Source organism: Chiloscyllium punctatum, chromosome 15, assembly GCF_047496795.1.
Source record: "Chiloscyllium punctatum isolate Juve2018m chromosome 15, sChiPun1.3, whole genome shotgun sequence".
Lineage (NCBI taxonomy): Eukaryota > Metazoa > Chordata > Chondrichthyes > Orectolobiformes > Hemiscylliidae > Chiloscyllium > Chiloscyllium punctatum.
In genome coordinates this window covers 15,565,851-15,584,626 of record NC_092753.1, presented here as the reverse complement: position 1 = coordinate 15,584,626, position 18,776 = coordinate 15,565,851, and positions in this window count along the sequence as shown.

Sequence of the window (18,776 nt, the reverse complement as noted above, 5' to 3'; positions counted from 1 at the left end):
TAAACATTGTTGGCACAGACTAGTTGGTGTGAAGGGTCTAGTTCCATGCTGTCCAACGCTGATTGAACACAAGGAGTGATGCACAGTGTCTACTGGGGCTAGTTTGTGTCATTTTCCCAAGATAAAATATGGTTTTTGTTTCACTGATCCAGGAAGGACTGATCGATGACATTGTGTCTGTTTCAAGGATCATGGGGAGTATTGACTGAACCTATTCTGGGTGCCTCACAGACATCAGAGAGAGCACACATATTAACGGCCCCACTGGCCCCAAGGAGCCTGGATTGTTGGTTTGTGTGGGAGAATGTTTGAGTAGGTTTAAAACAAAATGCTCGCAGCTGAATGTATATTGCATAAGTTAAAATGGAGTATCTGTGTGTGTGCTTGCGGAGTTCGGGAGGGGAAGCCTCGAGAGAGGATAAAAACATGTGGAAAATCAACAGATAGAAGGTTCTAGAAAGAGGAGGGGCTGGACACTAAATTGCTAAACACCCTTGAGGTTGAATGAACTGATTGGAGGAAACACAGGGAGTGGGAGTGAGTACAAAATAGTGAGAATGGGAGCCTTGGGTGGCAGTTCGGGCAAGTTGAGGCCAATCCAGGCAGTTGCAACTGGTAGAGATTGACTGAAGAAGGGCTTATGCCCGAAACATCGGTTCTCCTCTTCCTTTGATGCTGCCTGACCTGCTGCGCTTTTCCAGCAACACATTTTTAAGCTCTGATCTCCAGCATCTGCAGTCCTCACTTTCTCCTGTTTGTGTTACATGAAAAGTTTGAACAATAAAATGTAAAACCAACCATTCCCGATGGCCTCGTGTATGCTTCATTATGAAAACTTCCAAACCAATAATTCTCAAACCAAATAATTTGTGATCACAGAACACATCAATCCATCTCATTTCATAGATATCACAAATTGAGCAAAAGAGTATTTTTACCTTTTTCTTCAGCTCTTCTCTGAACTTAGTCTGCGTCACAGCATATATATACGTGTTTGTGCAGCAACTCAGGAGCTGAAGAATGAATCCTATATCCCGCAAAAAGTATTGTAAAACAACAGCCTTATACTCCAACCAATACATTCGTTTCCACACGGAATATACTAGAAACATTGACCATAACAGGATGAAATTCACTAAGATAAGAAAAATTAAAATGATGGATTTTTTTCGGCTCTCCAAGTGTTGGCCCTTGGAATGCTGCCCCCTGCTGTCAGACTGGAGTCTCCTGCGGGCTCTGCTGGCCACTAAAATGTACCTCCCAGTGAAAGCATTGAGCAGAAGAATCAGAACAAATGGGAGTGCTGGGGTCAGAATATAGTGAATCAGCTCGATCGATCCCCAGACAGGAGATAACATAATGTACTTTTTTGGGGAAAATAACAGGGCTGGTTCCTCAGCTTATACCAAGGTGTGAACATAAAATACCAGGAAATGTTCTTTAAACAGCTGAACACAGTTATTGTTCCCAGCACTACGGCTGCTGTTTTCTCAGTGCAATAGTTGCCTTTCATTTTTTGTCAACAAATAGCTACAAATCGATCAAAGGTGAAAGCGACAGTGAACCAGACAGAGCAATTCACAGCTGCAAAAACCAGGATGGTGTGGATGTTACACATGGGGACGGTCTGCAGAAATGTAAATTCAGTTTTACAAATAATTGGAATGTGTCTCAATATCATATCAATGATCATAAGCAGTAAGGCCACTGCTGCCATGGCTACCAGGTAACAAGTGATACATTTAGAAAGATTACACTTTCTCCATGACAGAATCGCTATTGTCACTATGCTAGCTATGAGAAAGCAAAATAAACAAAAACACGTTAATTTCCACTAAGAATAAAGTTACACCTTATTACAGTTATAGTTAATAAGTTACAGGACTTAGAGATTTTCAAATTTTGAAAGAAAGGTATGAATTATGAACAATTATAATCATTAGGAATGGTTGCTCAGAAAATTACTTGAACTAAATGCTGATTTATCCCAAATTCTGTCAAAATGCACCCAATGGTTTTCAAAGGAATGCTGGATGCAATAGCAGATGCACTGGCTTCAATTTTCCAAAAGTGTCGAAATGCTGGTGAGATTGGAGACCTACTTCTCCTCCAATCACAGGCTGCTTCTCTCCATGTTTGTTGTTGTTAAGTTTTATGATGAGCCTATCAGTGACAAATGTAAGACAGAAACAAACTGTGATTGGTGATTGGGAGTTGGGGCGTGGTCAGCATGCAGCTAGGTAAGTTCTGCCAGTGAGGGTCTCTCTGGGAGAAAGTGGGCTGAGGGCTAGGAGCAGGCAGATGGAGGCCAGGCCTGGGAGGGAGAGCCAGAGGGAGGAGTCAAGCCCAAATTGCAAACAGGTGCAGGAGTGTTGTAGGAGCAAGAGGGAAGCTCCAGGGCTTCTCCAAGGAGACAAGGAACCTATGACATGATTGAGAAATGATGGGGAGCCCACAAGAAAATTGTCAAGAGATGGTGCTGACACCACAGGGCTGAGGGGATATTGGGAAACCAGTGGGATGGGGAACATGGAGAGGCCACAAGAGGACCGGTGAGACAGGAAGGAGAGAAATGGAAGAGAGAGACTTACACTGCAAGAGAGTAGGAGGGAGAGAGACAGAGGAGAGAGTGAGATGGAGAGTGAAGTTGGAGAGAGAGAGAGAAAAATGTTAAAAAATATGAAAGAGTGGTAGAGAGAGAGGGAGATTTCAAGTGAAGTGAGAGAGAAATGGAAATTGCAAACAACACGGACTAGTTTCAAACCTGTTAACAGAAGAATCCTCAGCTAACAAGAAATAAGGAATGAGGAAAACATGAAATGATTGAGGGAAGTAATTACTTGCAAATGGATGTGGTATTTCTAGGTTATAAACCACGTACACTCATTGGCAACTCTGTGGGGAAGGTTTAAATGGATGCTATTGTCATGTACATTATATAAGTAATTATATTTTAATTTGAAATTGCCATCTCTGATTTTTTTTATCAGTAAACAAATAAATATATATTTATTGGTACGAGATAATAAGGAGTGAAGATGATCGCACTCAGAGAGGATGACGTGTGACACTGCAAAGGTCTGGCAGATCAGACAACATCAGAGGAGAAGGAGAGGTAATGTTTTAGGCCAGGATGCTGCATCAGGACTTTCCTGCTTCTCTGATGCTGTCGGACCCACTAGGACATTCCAGCTTTACATTTTATCAAAATCAATATTTATTTTCTAACATCTCAGTTAAAAAAAAAGGTGGCAACAACGTGGTGAAGAAATATTCCAACTTTGTGAATATGTGTGGAAACACATGAACGGTCACTTCTCCAGTCTGTAGGAATGGGTTATTGTTATCGCTTTTTGTGTCTTGTGAAATACATGTCAGTTATATTGAGGAAAATCCTTCTGTTAACGTATGCCTGTTGTCTTGTACCAACATAAGTGCAGCATTCATTTAAGAAATTATTCTTTTACCTGTACACTATGGCTTTATTGTGGCTTCACAGTTATTAATAATACAGATAAGGCCCTCGAATTCTGCTTGCGAACACAACTATCCAACACAGCAAGACATACGCAGAACATAACGTGACATGTTGACTGCATCAAATCATAAAGGAGTTGGTGAGAATGTAAAGGTAGCCCTGAAAACCAAAATGAAACACTCAAGAGGAGCTGTCAAAAATACATACTTTGTCCTTTGAGACACACATCTCTCTGATATGGATCAAATTAAATATCGAGACCTTGAAGTTCCTTTTCATTCAAAGTAAAAACACTGGCCTCATGTTAACATCAGTTATACTGTTTTCTCAAATAAAAAGCAACTTTTCCATGACTTGACTGAAAGGCACTTTGCGGCATTCCCACTCAGAAAGCAGAAATGAAATGGCACATTCTGTGAGACACCATCATCTATAATACCACACCCTGAACAGACAAGAAGCAACAGTGAAACATCACAGACTGGATTGAGGCTAATATTACTGTGATAGAGCCTGTCATTGAGAGTTCCACTCTCATCGATTACAAGAGAGATCTGAATAAGGAATCTCTGAATGTAGAAAGAGCCATTTGAAGTACAGTCCAAGAGAATGCTGAGCAATGATCCAATAAGAACATTTCTAACCTTGCAGGAATATCCACAGCTACTTCGTCACAGGGAAGTGTACGGATGAAGGGATGGGAAAGATGAAAGATGCATGAGGAAAAGAAACAGCTCGACTGAAACAAAGGCAGGAGAGATCAGCACCCACTGTAACAAATAGTTGGAGAGATGTGGAGATCCTCGCCTTGGGCTCTAACGCAGGGAGGACATTGTCACCGAGGAAGCTCTAGACACCATTAGAATCCTTACTGTTATTGCAAAGCTGGAAATCAAACCCACAGTGGAGAGCTTTAGCAAAGCTATTGACACACACTCATGGACAAAGCTCCAGTCACTTTTCACTGTCCTCATCAAACACAGAAAACCCCACTCCTGCAGCTTCTGCACTAACCTCTCTGTTCCTTCTGGAGGAGGATTGTGACCCTGTACATGAACAAGAGCAACTGCAGAGATTGCCATAACTGTCGTGATGTCTCCCTGCTAAGGCTAAGATTAGATTAGATTACATTACTTACAGTCTGGAAACAGATGCTTTGGCCCAACAAGTCCACACTGACCCTCTGAAGAGCAACCCACCCAGACCCATTCCCCTACATTTACCCCTTCAACTAACACTACGGGCAATTTAGCATGGCCAATTCACCTGACCTGCACATCTTTGGACTGTGGGAGGAAACCGGAGCACCTGGAGGAAACCCACGCAGACACGGGGAGAATGTGCAAACTTCACACAGACAGTTGCCCAAGGTGGGAATTGAACCCGGGTCCCTGGTGCTAACCACTTAATTAATCAGACTCAGGCAGGATTTGTTACAGGAAGTTTGTGTTTGATAACTTTGCTAAATTTATTTAAGGTGTTAACCTGGCATGTTGATGAGGTCAATGCATTTGATGTGGTCCACATGGACTTCAGCAAGGCTTTTGGTAAAGTCCTTCATGCAGATTGGTCAAGACAGTAAGATCCAATGGGATCCCAGGTAAAGTGACATGCTGGATGTAAAACTGGCTGAGAGGCAGGAGGGAGAGGGGAATGGTTAAGGGATGTTTCTGTGACAGGAAGTCTGTTTCCAGTGGGGTTTCACAGAGCGCAGTGCTGGGAGCTTGCTGCTTGTTGTGTAGATGAATGACTTAGACTTAAATTCAGGGGAATATGTTAAAGAAGTTCACAGATGGCATGAAACTGTGAAGAGTGGTAAAACGTGAGGAGGATATCTGTAACCTGCAGGAGGATATGAATGGCACCATAGGGTACATATTGGCTCCAATGATATAGCCAGGAAAGCGTTCTGAAAAGTGACTATCAAGAGCTAGGTTGGAAGCTGAAGAGCAGGACGATAGAGTAGTGATCTCAGGTTTGCTACCGGTGCCACAAGACAGTGAGGTGAGCAACCATCAGCGAGTACAGCTTAACATGTGGCTGCAAGGTTGGTGCAGGAGGGATGGCTTCAGATTCTTAGACCATTGGGATGCCTTCTGGTGAATTTGGGACCTGTACAAGAAGGATGTCTTCCACCTGAACTGGAGGGGCACAAATATCCAGGGTGGGAGATTTTTCATGTGGTCAGGGAGCGTTTAAACTAGTTAGGCAAGAGGGTAGGAAGCAGAGCTATATAACTGAGAGGGGGTAGTTGCAGATGCGGCAGTGATAGCATGTCGTGGATCTACCGGGAAAGTTTTTCATGCGATGAAAAATCGGTTAAAGTGCGTCTGCTTTAACGCAAGGAGTGTCAGAAATAAGAGTGAGGAACTTAGAGCATAGATCAGTACTTGGGATTATGAAGTTGTGATCATAACGGAGACATGGGTTTCATAGGGGCAGGAATGGTTGCGAGATGTTCCAGAGTTTAGAATGTTTAAAACGAACAGGGACGTGGAAAAAGAGGAGGGAGTATAGTGTTGCTAAACAGAGAGTGCATCACAGCTACAGAAACGAAGGTTGTTGAGGAAGGTTTATCTACTGAGTCAGTATGGGTGGAAGGTAAGAACAGCAAAGGAGCAGCCATCTCACTAGGGGTTTTCTACAGAACCCCTAATAGCAGTAGCTAGGTTGAAGAATTCATAGGTTGGCAGATTTTGGAAAAATGCAAAAGTAGCAGGGTTGTTGTTATGGGTGACTTCAACTTTCCCAGTATTGACTGGAATCTCCTGACTGCAGACGGTTTGGATGGACCCGTTTTTGTCAGGTGTGTTCAGGAGGGTTTCCTTACTCAGTATCTCGACAGGCTGATGAGGGGAGAAGCCATTTTGGATTCGGTGCGCGGCAATGAGCCAGGACAGGTGTCAGATCTAGCGGTGGGAGAACTCTTTGGTGACAGTGACCATGACTGCCTCACATTTACCACAGCCTTGGAGAGGTAAAGAAGCAGTTACTAAGGGAAGATACTTAATTGGAGAAAAGGAAATTATGACACTATCAGACAGGATCTGGGAAGTACAGATTGGGAGCAATTGTTCCACAGAAAGGGCACAACAGACATATGGAGATTTTTTAAGGAGCAGTTGTTGCAAATGATGTACAAATGTATTCCTCTGAAACAGGCAGTAAGGGGTAAGATTAAGGAGACTTGGATGATGACAACAGAGAAGCTTCTCGTCAAAAGCAAGAAGGCAGCTTACGTAAGGTGGAGGAAGCAAGGATCCATCACAGCTTTAGAGGATTACAGGCTTACTAGAAAGGAGCTGAGAAATGGACTGAGGAGAGCCAGGAGGCAGCACGAAAAAGGCTTGGCAGGAAGGTTTAGGGCGAGCCCAAAGACATTTTACTCATATGTGAGGAATAAAAGAGTTATCAGGGAGAATGTCGGGCCAGTCAGGGATAGCTTAGGGATCTTGTACGTGGGGGAGTCTGAGCAGATAGGGAAAGCCCGAAATGAGTTTTTTTGCTTTGGTTTTCACTAAAGAAAGGGACCTTGTTGTGAATGAGAACTTTGAGGAGCTGGGAAACAGGCTTGAACATATCAAGATTAATGAAGTTGATGTGCTGGAAATGTTGGCAAACATTAAGATTGATAAGTCCCCAGGACCAGACCAGATTTATCCGAGGTTGCTCAGGGAAGTGAGAAAGGAGGTTGTCAAGACATTGGCGAAGATCTTTGCTTCCTCACTCTCCATGGGAGTCATACCGGCTGATTGGAGGGAGGCAAATATTGTTCCTCTTTTCAAGAAGGGGAATAAAGAAATCCCTGGAATTACAGGCCAGTCTGTGGTCAGCAAGGTTTTGGAAAGAATTCTGAGGGAAAGGATTTATGACTATTTAGAAAAGCATAGCATAATTAAAGGCAGTCAGCATGGCTTTTTGAGGGGCAAGTCATGCCTCACAAATCTTATTGAGTTCTTTGAGGAGGAGTTGAGACGGGTCGATGAAGGTCGTGCAGTGGATGTGGTGTGTATGGACGTCAGCAAGGCATTTGATAAGGTTCCACACAGTAGACTCATTCATAAAGTCAGGAAGTATGGGATACAGGGAGATTTGGCTATCTGGATTCAGAATTGGCCGGCTGAGAGAAGGCAGAGAGTGTTTGTAGATGGAAAATATTCTGCCCAGAGGTCAGTGGTGAGTGATGTCCTGCAAGGCTCTGTTCCTGGGCCTCTGCTCTTTGTAGTTTTTATGAATGACTTGGATAAGGAGGTTGAGGGGTAGGTTAGTAAATTTGCTGATGACACAAAGGTTAGAGGTGGCAGTGATAGTGTTGAGGGCTATTGCAGGCTGCAGTGCGACATAGACAGGATGCAGAGCTGGGCTGAGAAATGGCAGATGGAGTTCAACCTGGATAAATGCAAAGTGATGCATTTTGGAATGTCGTACTTGAAGGCTGAATATAGGATTAAAGACAGGATTCTTGGCAGTATGGAGGAACCAGGTGATCTTGGTGTTCAAGTACATAGATCCCTCAAAGTTGCCACCCAAGTGGATAGGGTTGTTAAGAAGGCTAATGGTGTTATTGCTTTCATTAACAGGGGGGTCACATTTAAGAGCAACGAGGTTTTGTTGTAACTCTACAAGACCCTGATGAGACCACATTTGGAATATTGTGTCCAGTTCTGGTCACTCTATTATAGAAAAGATACAACGGCATTGGAGAAGGTGCAAAGAAGGTTTACCAGGATGCTGCCGGGACTGGATGGGTTTATGAAGAGAGGTTGACGAAGCTCGGACCTTTCTCTCTGGAGAGAAGGAGGAAGAGAGGTGACCTGATCGAGGTATACAAGATAATGAGAGGCATGATTAGAGTCAATAGCCAGAGACTTTTCCCCAGGGCAGGATTTACTGGCATGAGGAGGAATGTATAGAGGATTTGCTAGAGGTAGGTTCATTACGCAGAGAGTTGTGAATACATGGAATGCATTGCCAGCAGTTGTTGTGGAAGCAGACTCATTAGGGACATTTAAGCAACTGCTGGACATACATTTGTACAGCAGTAAATTGAGTGGTGCGTAGGTTAGTATATTTTATTTTAGATTCGGGTGTATCCTCGGCACAACATCATGTGCTGAAGGGCCTGTTCTGTTCTGTACTTTTCTATGTTCTGTATTCTATGCTTTAATGGACTGGTCAGCTGGGCAGAGCAGGGACAACAGGAACTTAACCTGGAAAAGGGTGCACTTTCCTTTGAGAAGGAGCTAACAAGGCCAGGGATTATACTGTGAATGATAGGACCCTGGAAAGGACTGAAGATCAGAGGGACCTTGGATGCATATCCACAGCTCCGTGATGGTACCAGATCTGGGAGACAATGTGATTAAAGAAGCATTTGTGATATTTGTCTTTTATTAGCTGAGTTATTTGGTTTTGCTGACATTGAGAGCTTGGTTGCTGTCAGTGCACCATTTTTCCAAGTTTTCCATCTCCGGTCTGTTGTCTGTTTCGTCGCCATCTGAGATTCACCCGACTACGATGGTGTCATCAGCGAACTTGCAAATGGCATTTGTCTGGTATTTGGTGAAGCAGTCATGGGTATACAGTGAGTACAGTTGGGGACTGAGTATGCATCCCTGGGGGGAGGCACCAGTGTTTAGTGTTCGTGACAATGAAATATTGTCCCCTATCCTCACTGACTGTGTGGCCTGTGGGTCAGGAAATTAAGGATCCAATTGCAGAGAGTGGGGCTTAGTCAGAGATCACTATGCTTTGTAATCAGTCTCGAGGGGATAATAGTGTTGAAGGCGGAACTGTATCAATGAGTAGGATTCTTACATAGCTGTTCTTGGTGTCAAGATGTTCTAAGGAGGAGTGAAGGGCAAGTGATATGGCATCTGACGTGGATCTGTTCGTCCGATAGGCAAATTGGAGTAGGTCAAGAGTAGTGGGGAGGCTGGAGTTGATTAATGCCATGACTAGCATTTCAAAGCACTTTGTGACCAACGAATAGGAAAATAAGTTATTTCCAAAAGACCTGTTATCAAAGTTTGAAGAGAACAATAGAGACTGAAAGACAGTGAACAATGAGGAGAATAAATTCAGACATCAGAAGATCATTTAAAGCAAAATATTGCTGATGCTGCAAGGCTGAAACAAACAGAATGCTGCAGAAACTCAGCAGATCAGGCATGATCGGTGAAGAGGGAAACAGAGTTAATGTTTCACCTCAGAGCTGAAAGGGGATGGGAAAGGGGGTTCTTTTATACTTTTGACAGAGGAAGACATCGGGTGAAATGGTGCTGAGACACAATGTCCAGTCAAGATCTGAAGCTGTGGATATTGAGTCCTTGAGGCTGGAAGGTTCCTCTGTGCAAAATGAGATGTTGTCCATCAAGCTTGTGCTGTGCTTTGTTCCCACTCTCCCATTAACTGCTCTGTCAGTCTCATTCATCGCATACCGCTTCCAACCAGTGGCCATGAAACTCTCTCTCTCTCTGTTAGGTAGGAGAGGATCCTGTGGTGTCAGCAATCAGGAAACACATCTGAATGTACAGGGAGGAGCGCCAACGGGGAAATGGGACACAATGGGCTCAACTCTTCACAATTTATGGAAATGATATGGATGGTGGGATTGAAGGTATGGAACAAAATTTACTGATGACACAAAGATATCTGAGAAAGTAAGTTGTGAAGGTGACATGACGAGTCTACAAAGGGAATGGATTGGTTGAGCAAGTGGGCAAACATCTGGCAAATGGAGAACAATGTGGGGAATGGGGAAACTCTCCATGCTGTGAAAAACATTAGAAACCAACACCTTATCTGAATGGTCAGAGGTTGTATATCTCTAAGATGCAGGGGGATCTCAGTGTCTTGGTACATGAATCACTGAATGTTATTATGCAGGTAAAGCTAGTAATCAGGAAAAAACTAATAGAACATTATGTTTTATCATGAAGGGAATTGAATGCAGGAATTCAATACAATATGTGCCCCGATGACTTTCTCAAAAGGATAAAGTCTGTGATTGATTTGATGTAAAATGGACAAGGACTAAAGCATGCTGGGAAATGGAAACAGTTTTTGACCAAAGTGGCTGTGCTAATCCACGTGCTGCAGAATCCAGGTAGACTGCAGCTACCAATAGACAGTTTGTCACTAACCTGGTAGCTGCAGACTCTACAATACACACCCATAGTTGTGGTTGAATGATGTCAATGCAATGTCATCCTCCGGGAGATTGGAAACATCGAGGTGTGGACCCGACATGGGGGGTGCGCCTCACACCCTTATTTGGAGGAAGGTATGTGCTCCCAGCATCTCCAGGAATGGAGGCCTATGGATGACTCTACCACTGAACCTGGCTGGGTCCGATAGATCAGGGGGATCGAACCTGATTGATTCATTAGTTAATGGTGAAGACCCTCCCAAAACGGCATGAAGACTTGAGAGTGTAAGAATTGCCACAACACCATGCTCAGGGCGGTAACCCAAGAGCGGTAACTCAAGATCAACCACCGAGAAAAGAAGATATCCCTGAAATCATCAGGAGAAGATCAGGCGACATCACGGGGTGGAGCACGGCCGAGGTCTAGTGTGAGGGTATATGATCATCCAGAGTTAAGGTTAAAGCACAAGATAGCATTTGTTGTGTAAATGGTTAATTTATACTATATTTTTTTATGCCAGTATTAATTAGGTCAAATAAATGAATATTATTGATGATTATTATTAACATTTGTTTCAGTTCTTTTGCTGGATATGAGAGTTAAAACACACTGTGCGGCAGAGGCAACAAATTGGCCCCCAAGATGGGACTTCGATTAGAAGTGACTTTGTCACTGCAAGATCAAAGCCGGTGGAACCTAATATTCCTTGAGATTTTGCCTGAGTTGGCTGTTAAGAGGACAGCTACCTCATGCGAAGGCCAGGAATTCAAGTAAATGGAATAGAACAGAATGGTCGAAACTGAACTGTTCTTTCAAAGATAAAACCAACAGATGTTTACTGCTAATCCAGGAAACCACTGTTTCCTCTGTTTGCGTGTGTGTGTGTGTGTGTGTGAGTTGTTACGGTAGATCATTGAAAACACCCGGGTGGATTAAGACTGGAACAAAGCGAAAGCAGTACCCTCAGTCTGATCCCTGATAGAGACTCCTTGGGTCAGTGATAAAGACACAGTGAGGTCAATCTGCTCTCCCTGACATCTCTGAGAGACACAGAGTCAGTTTAGTCAACACTCTCCATGATTCTTAAACAAGACACAATGCAATCGATCAATCCTTCCTGGATCAGTGAGACAAACACAATGTTTCCCTTTGTTAAGGTACACAAATTAGGCCTTATTGACTCATCATGTTGAGGAACACTCTGCAGCAGAAGTCCCTGCATAAAGTTCCTGAAGAGCACTTAAAAAAAAGACTTCCATCAGATATCTCTGAGAGTGTCCCCAAAGATGTAACTTTCACTGATTGCAGTGCATAAACCAAGCAAAACTATTATATAGGATTCGCAGTTTTGCATCCAAGGAGCAGGAGAAACCTTGGATTTGCCTGACCTGCTGCGCTTTTCCAGCAACACATTTTCAAAACTATTATATAAACTGGCTATAGCAAATATTGCTAAACATGCTCACAACAAAGAACATTTAAGTTGCTCATTCTGTGTAATGATTAAAAGACAGGGATGACAGTCACTGATGTGACCCCAGTTGAACTTGCTCCGTCCTTCTCAGAGGCAATTTGGCATCAGCAACAAATACCGTCTTTCTCAATGATGCCCACATCATGTGAATGAATGTGTGTGTAAAAATCCCTAAAGTATTCACATTGATAAAAATGCTGATATAAAGCATCTCTGTGGTATTCAGTCTACATGTTTTAACCATCATGTAGTACAAATAATACTTGATATGTATATAAAGTCAGAAGTCACAAGACACGCGATTATAGTCCAACAGGTTTACCTGAAATCACACAAGCTTTCAGAGCGCTGCTCCTTCGTCAGGTGGCATGAGAGAGCAAGGAAAAGACACAGAGTTTAACGGCTGAGAGATCAAGGGCAGAGAGAGCAAAAGGTCATACAACTGATGTGATTGGGGTATTGGGTAATATGTCTCTGCAGGTGACCAAGGGTGTGAGACAGTGTGTAAAGTGTTTATGAGAATCGGTTCAGCTCAGTTGGCTGGATTGTTGGTTTGTAGAATAGTGTAATATCAACAGCATGGGTTCAGTTCCTACCACCGGTCTGAGGTTACTGTGAAGGACTCTCCTTCTGCACCTCTTCCCTTACCTAAGGTCTGGTGGCCTCAGGTTAAATTACCACCAGTCACTTCACCATAATGTAAGAGCTGCCACTATTGGTGTAGTCAGACTATGGGGACACAACAACGTGTTTCTAAAGTCAATGTCAGGGCAATCAGGCTCAGTGATAGGATTATAAAAAAGGTGACAACTCAGGTCAGACATTGAATTGTAGGAGCGAGGTCCCATCCCAGAGTTTTAGCCTGGAATCAGACTAGTTTTCTTCCAAAAGATGGCATTTATAGGACACCATATTGGCTGACTGTGACTACAAATTATGTTCTTTTTGATAAAAACAAAGTAGAACGTATCTGCAAAAAACAAATATCTTGAATGAAATGATTCACCCTGTATATTTGTGAGTGTGTGTGCGTGCTTGAGAGACAGTGTGTGTGCATGTGAGAGAAAAATATGTGTGTGAAAGGGTTTGCGTGAGAGAAGGTCCATGTGAGCCTCTGTGTGTGTGTGTGTTTGTGTGAGAGTGTGGATATATGAGAGAGGGTCTGTGTGAGTCTGTGTGTGTGTATGAGAGAGAGTGTTGGTGTGTGAGTGTGTGTGTGAGAGAGAGGGTCTGCGTGAGTGTGTGTGTGTGTGTATTTGTGTGAGAGTGTGGATATATGAGAGAGGGTCTGCATGAGTTTCTCTGTGTATGTATTTGTGTGAGAGAGTGTTTGTGAGAGAATGTCTGTGTGAGTCTGTGTGTGTGTATTTGTGTGAGAGTATGGATGTGTGAGGTATTCCTGATGAAGGGCTTTTGCCCGAAACGTCGATTTTACTGCTCCTCGGATGCTGCCTGAACTGCTGTGTTTTTCCAGCACCACTCTAATCTAGACTCTGGTTTCTAGCATCTGCAGTCATTGTTTTTACCTGTGTGAGAAAAGGTTTATGTGAGTCTGTGGTATGTGTGTGCATTTGTGAGAGAGAGGGTCTGTGTGAGTCTGCGTGTGTCTGTATTTATGTGAGAGTGTTTGTTTCTGAGAGAGGGTGTGTGTGAGAGAGGGTCCATGTAAGTCTGTCCGTGTGTATGAGAGAGAGTGTGGGTGTGTGAGAGAGGGTCTGTGTGAGTCTGTGTGTGTTTGTGAGTCTGTGTCTGTGTTTTGTGAGAGTGCAGGTGAGAGAGTGCAAGAAGTAATTCAAAACTTAATAAGGTAAAGAGATCAGAGCGACTGATCAAGATTATGTTGTCTCAAAAGGACAGTGAGGATGATTTTACAGATACAGAACTGTGTGGTAGTTTCACCTGTAGCAGGACATGAACCCAAGGTCACAGTTCAGGGGGGCTTCATGGGTCCAGAACTTGGTTATCAGTCTCTGCTCGGTGATTCTGCACTGTTGTGGATCTCGAAATCTGCCCGAAAGGACACTTACCCGAAGATCAGAGGCTGAATGTCCCTGAGCGCTGAAGTGTTCACTGACTGGGAGGGAACATTCCTGTCTGGCAATTGTTGTGTGGTGTTTATTCATCCATTGCTGTAGTGTCTGTGTGTTCTCACCAATACACCATGCCTTGGGGCATCCTTGCCTGCAGTGTATGAGGGAGACAGCATTGGCCGAGTCACATGGGTATCTGCCATGTACATGGTGGGTGATGTTCCCACGTGCGATGGTAGTGTCCATGTCAATGATCTGACATGTCCTGCAGAGGTTGCCATGGCAGTTTTGTGTGGTGTTGTGGTCGAAGTTGTCCTGAAGGCTGGGTAGTTTGCTGCAAACAATGGTCTGTTTAAGGTTTGGCGGTTGCTTAGAGTTAAGAGTCGAAGGAGTGATCTTGTCGAGATGCTGCTCATCATTGATGACATGTTGAGGGCTGTGAAGAACATGGTGTAGTTTCTCCACATCGGGGAAGTACAGTGGGAGCCAGGACCACAGGGCAGTTGGGAAAGTAAGTCGAGCACTTAAAAGCTCACCTTGAGTATCAGGGGCCTCCAATGTTATAGTGCAAGCGAGGACCAAAGGGCTTATGGGAAAGTTAGTCAAACATTTCAAAACTTACCTTCAGAATCAGGGGCCTCAATCTTTACAGCGGGAGCGAGGACCAGAGGGCTTCTGGGAAAATATGTTGAGCATTTCAAAGCTTACCTTGAGTATCAGAGGCCTCCATTTTAACAGCAGGGGGGGGAGGACCAGAGGGCTTCTGGGAAAGTAAATGGAGCGTTTTAAAGCTTACCTTGTGTACCAGGGGACTCCATTTTTACAGTGGGAGGGAGGATCAGAGGGCTTCTGGGAAAGTAAATGGAACATTTAAAAGCTTACCTTGTGTACCAGGGGACTCCATTTTTACAGCCAGAGCAAGGACCAGAGGGCTTCTGGGAAAGTAAGTCGACCTCATGTATAGGTGGAGCAGGAGAGGACACATGACGGCTGGGTATGTAAGATCAGATATTTGTCTGTTTGCTTTACCCGAAACACTATTTTGGTTGTGTCTCTCACCCATCCTCCTCCTCTACCCAAAAAAAGAGTTATGCACGTGGGATTGTTAAGTTACTTGATTTATTTCTCTAATAGTCCCTTTGGGAATCAAAAGTACTCAGGTTTGGGCGACTGTGGAATCCTCAATCCTGTAAGTAGATTAAAAAGAACATTGTTAGTCATTTTTATAGAGTTGAATTTCCTGCTGCATTGAGAGGTCTGAGCAAAGAGAAGAAAGGCAAATATGGCAAGAATGAAAGGATTAGATTTTGTTGTGATAAGTTTTTCCAATTCCCCCCTTTCTGGGTGAAAAAGGGAATTCTGAATCTCATTGGTCAGGGGTGATCACTTCATTTTCATGCCGTTCTATCTCATTAGGAGCTGGTCTTGCCTCATTTCGATGGATATTCTAATCCTTCCTTCAGTCCCTATGGAAACCAGATGGTGCCAGTTCCCAACAGGAAAGCCTGGGCAGTTACCTGGAGGCAGGAACTCACTGTTTGCTTCTCCAGGTCTTCATCCATCTCCACCAGCAGCACCATTTCACTGCATGCTCCATCAACACTGTCCTCTACCACACTTTGTCGGTGTGTGTGGGCATCACCAAACCCCAGGGGAAAGTGAGGACTGCAGATGCTGGAGATCAGAGCTGAAAATGTGTTGCTGGAAAAGCACAGCAGGTCAGGGATCAGCCAAGAAGCATTCTTACTGATATCGTCATGGTCAGATGTATTTCAGTTGTCAGATTGGTAAGGATGAGGTTGAGTTTTTTTTTCCCTCTTGTTGGTTCCCTCACCACCTGCCACAGACCCAGTCAAACAGCTATGTCCTTTAGGACCCAACAAACTCAATCGGTTGTACTGCTGCCGAGACACTCTTGATGGTGGACATTGGAATGCCCCACGCAGGGTACATTTTGTGCCATTGCCACCCTCACAGCATTGTCCAAGTGCTCTTCAACATGGAGAAGTTCCAATTCATCAGCTGAGGGAGGACGGTACGTGGTAATCAGCAGGAGCTTTCCTTGTTCATGTTTAACCCGAAGCCATGAGACTTCATGGAGTCTGGAGTTAATATTGAGGACTCACAGGGTAACTCCCTCCCGACTGTATCCCCACTGTGCTGCCTCCTCTGCTGGGTCTGTCAGGACATATCCAGGGATGGTGATGGTGCTGACTGGCACATAGAATGGCAGGTAGGATTCCGTGAGTATGACTATGTCAGATTGTTGCTTGACTAGTCTGTGAGACAGCTCTCCCGGTTTTGGCAGTATCCCCCAGATGTTACTAAGGAGGACGTTGCAGGATCGACAGGGCTGTTCCTGCATTTTCTGGTGCCTAGGGCGGTGCCAGGTGATCCGTCCAGTTTCATTTCTTGGTGAGTTTTTAATGGCTGGTACAACTGAATGGTTTGCCAGGCCAGTTCAGAGAGCAACTGAGAATCAATCACACTGCTGTGGGCCTGGAGTCACATGTAGGCCAGACCAGGTGAGGACAGCAGATTTCCATCCCTGTCGGGCATTAGTGAACCAGATGGGTCTCCCATGGTCATCAGTATATTCTTATTTGAAGATATTTTTTTAATAGAGTACAAATTCCACCATCTGTCGTGGCTGGAATCTAACCTCGGATACCCAGAGCATTAGCTGAGTTTCTGGATTGATAGTCTTGGAATAATCCCAGAAGGGCATCACCTCCCTGCCTCCACTGCCTGGAGGGGTATGGGGGACTGCGTGGAAGAGTATGGGGGCCTGCATGGGGGGTTATGGGAGACTGCATGGAGGGGAATGGGGGCCTGCATGGAGGGGAATGGGGGACTGAATGGAGGTGTATAGAGGACTTCACCGAGGTTACAAGAATGCATCTTCTTCCTCTTGAGGTTAAGGAAATGCAGCATATTCGTAAGGACTCTTGCCAACGTTTATACCTGCACCATAGAAAGCATTCTATCTGGGTACATCACAGCTTGGTACGGTAACAGCTCTGTCCAGGACCACAAGAAACTACAGAAAGTTATGAACACAGCCCAGACCATGACACAAGCCAACCTTCCATCTATCGATTCCATCTATAGTTCTCAATGCCATGGAAAGATAGCGAACACAATCAAAGACCCCTCCCACCCGGTCAGGCTCTCTTCCAACCTCTTCTATCAGGCAGAAGATGCAGAAGCTTAAACACACATAGCCACAGCTTCTTCCCTGCTGTTCTTATACTGCTAAATGGACCTCTCTAACTTCAAATCTAATGCTGACCTTGCATTTATGTATCACCTGTGTAATTCTGTACATCTCACTCTGTCTGAATAAACAATGACCTGTCTGTGTGTTATGGCGCACCTCTACCTCACGCAAAACAAAACATTTCATTGCACTTAGTTAGATGTGACAACAATAAATTATATCACGTGTTGTACATGGGTCTGAAAGGATTTATATTGATTGAGTGTTATAAGGACAACCCACAGTGACCATGACATAGTGTGAGGATCTGGGAGGAGCCAAACAAACGATCTCTGTTACAATGTATAACGCATCCTTCCAATGTGTAAATAATCACTGAGAGGCAATGAGCTCCACCCTGTTTATTGGAAGAGATTCTGGTTCCAGTTAGGTCACAGTTCTCAGGGCCCTTGTATACCTAGAAGACTGTAAGTAATTGGAATTATAGGATTTAATGTAAAAATGTGGTGTTTTTAGGAAAGTTTATGAACATACGCAATTTAACACAGTTTACAAATATACACAATTTGTTAATCTTACGCTATGGAAAAAAGGCCAATGTTTTCTTTCCAAAACAGTCTACATAAAAGAAGCCATCTTGTACAGTTGCTCAGCCGCACTGATTCCCAGAACAGTACCACACCAGTCTATGGGTCGCAACAAAAAAAACTGCGTGAGAAACACTTACATTGTGCTGGAATTCAAGTGTAAATAATTCAAAAATATTAGTGAATTATGGCTGGATTTTTAATAAATTTACAAATAAATACTTATGATGTTTTGTTTTATTGAAAAGGCTGTTAGTGTATAAGGAGAAAGTGAGGACTGCAGATGCTGGAGATCAGAGCTGAAAATGTGTTGCTGGAAAAGCGCAGCAGGTCAGGCAGCATCCAAGGAGCAGGAGAATCGACGTTTCGGGCATGAGCCCTTCTTCAGGAATGAGGAAAGTGTGTCCAGCAGGCTAAGATAAAAGGTAGGGAGGAGGGACTTGGGGGAGGAGCGTTGGGAATGCGATAGGTGGAGGGAGGTCAAGGTGAGGGTGATAGGCCGGAGTGGGGGTGGGGGCGGGGGCGGAGAGGTCAGGAAGAAGATTGCAGGTTAGGAAGGCGGTGCTGAGTTCGAGGGATTTGGCTACCCCCACCTTGTCTCAGTCAAATCCCTCGAACTCAGCACCGCCTTCCTAACCTGCAATCTTCTTCCTGACCTCTCCGCCCCCACCCCCACTCCAGCCTATCACCCTCACCTTGACCTCCTTCCACCTATCGCATTTCCAACGCCCCTCCCCCAAGTCCCTCCTCCCTACCTTTTATCTTAGCCTGCTGGACACACTTTCCTCATTCCTGAAGAAGGGCTCATGCCCGAAACGTCGATTCTCCTGCTCCTT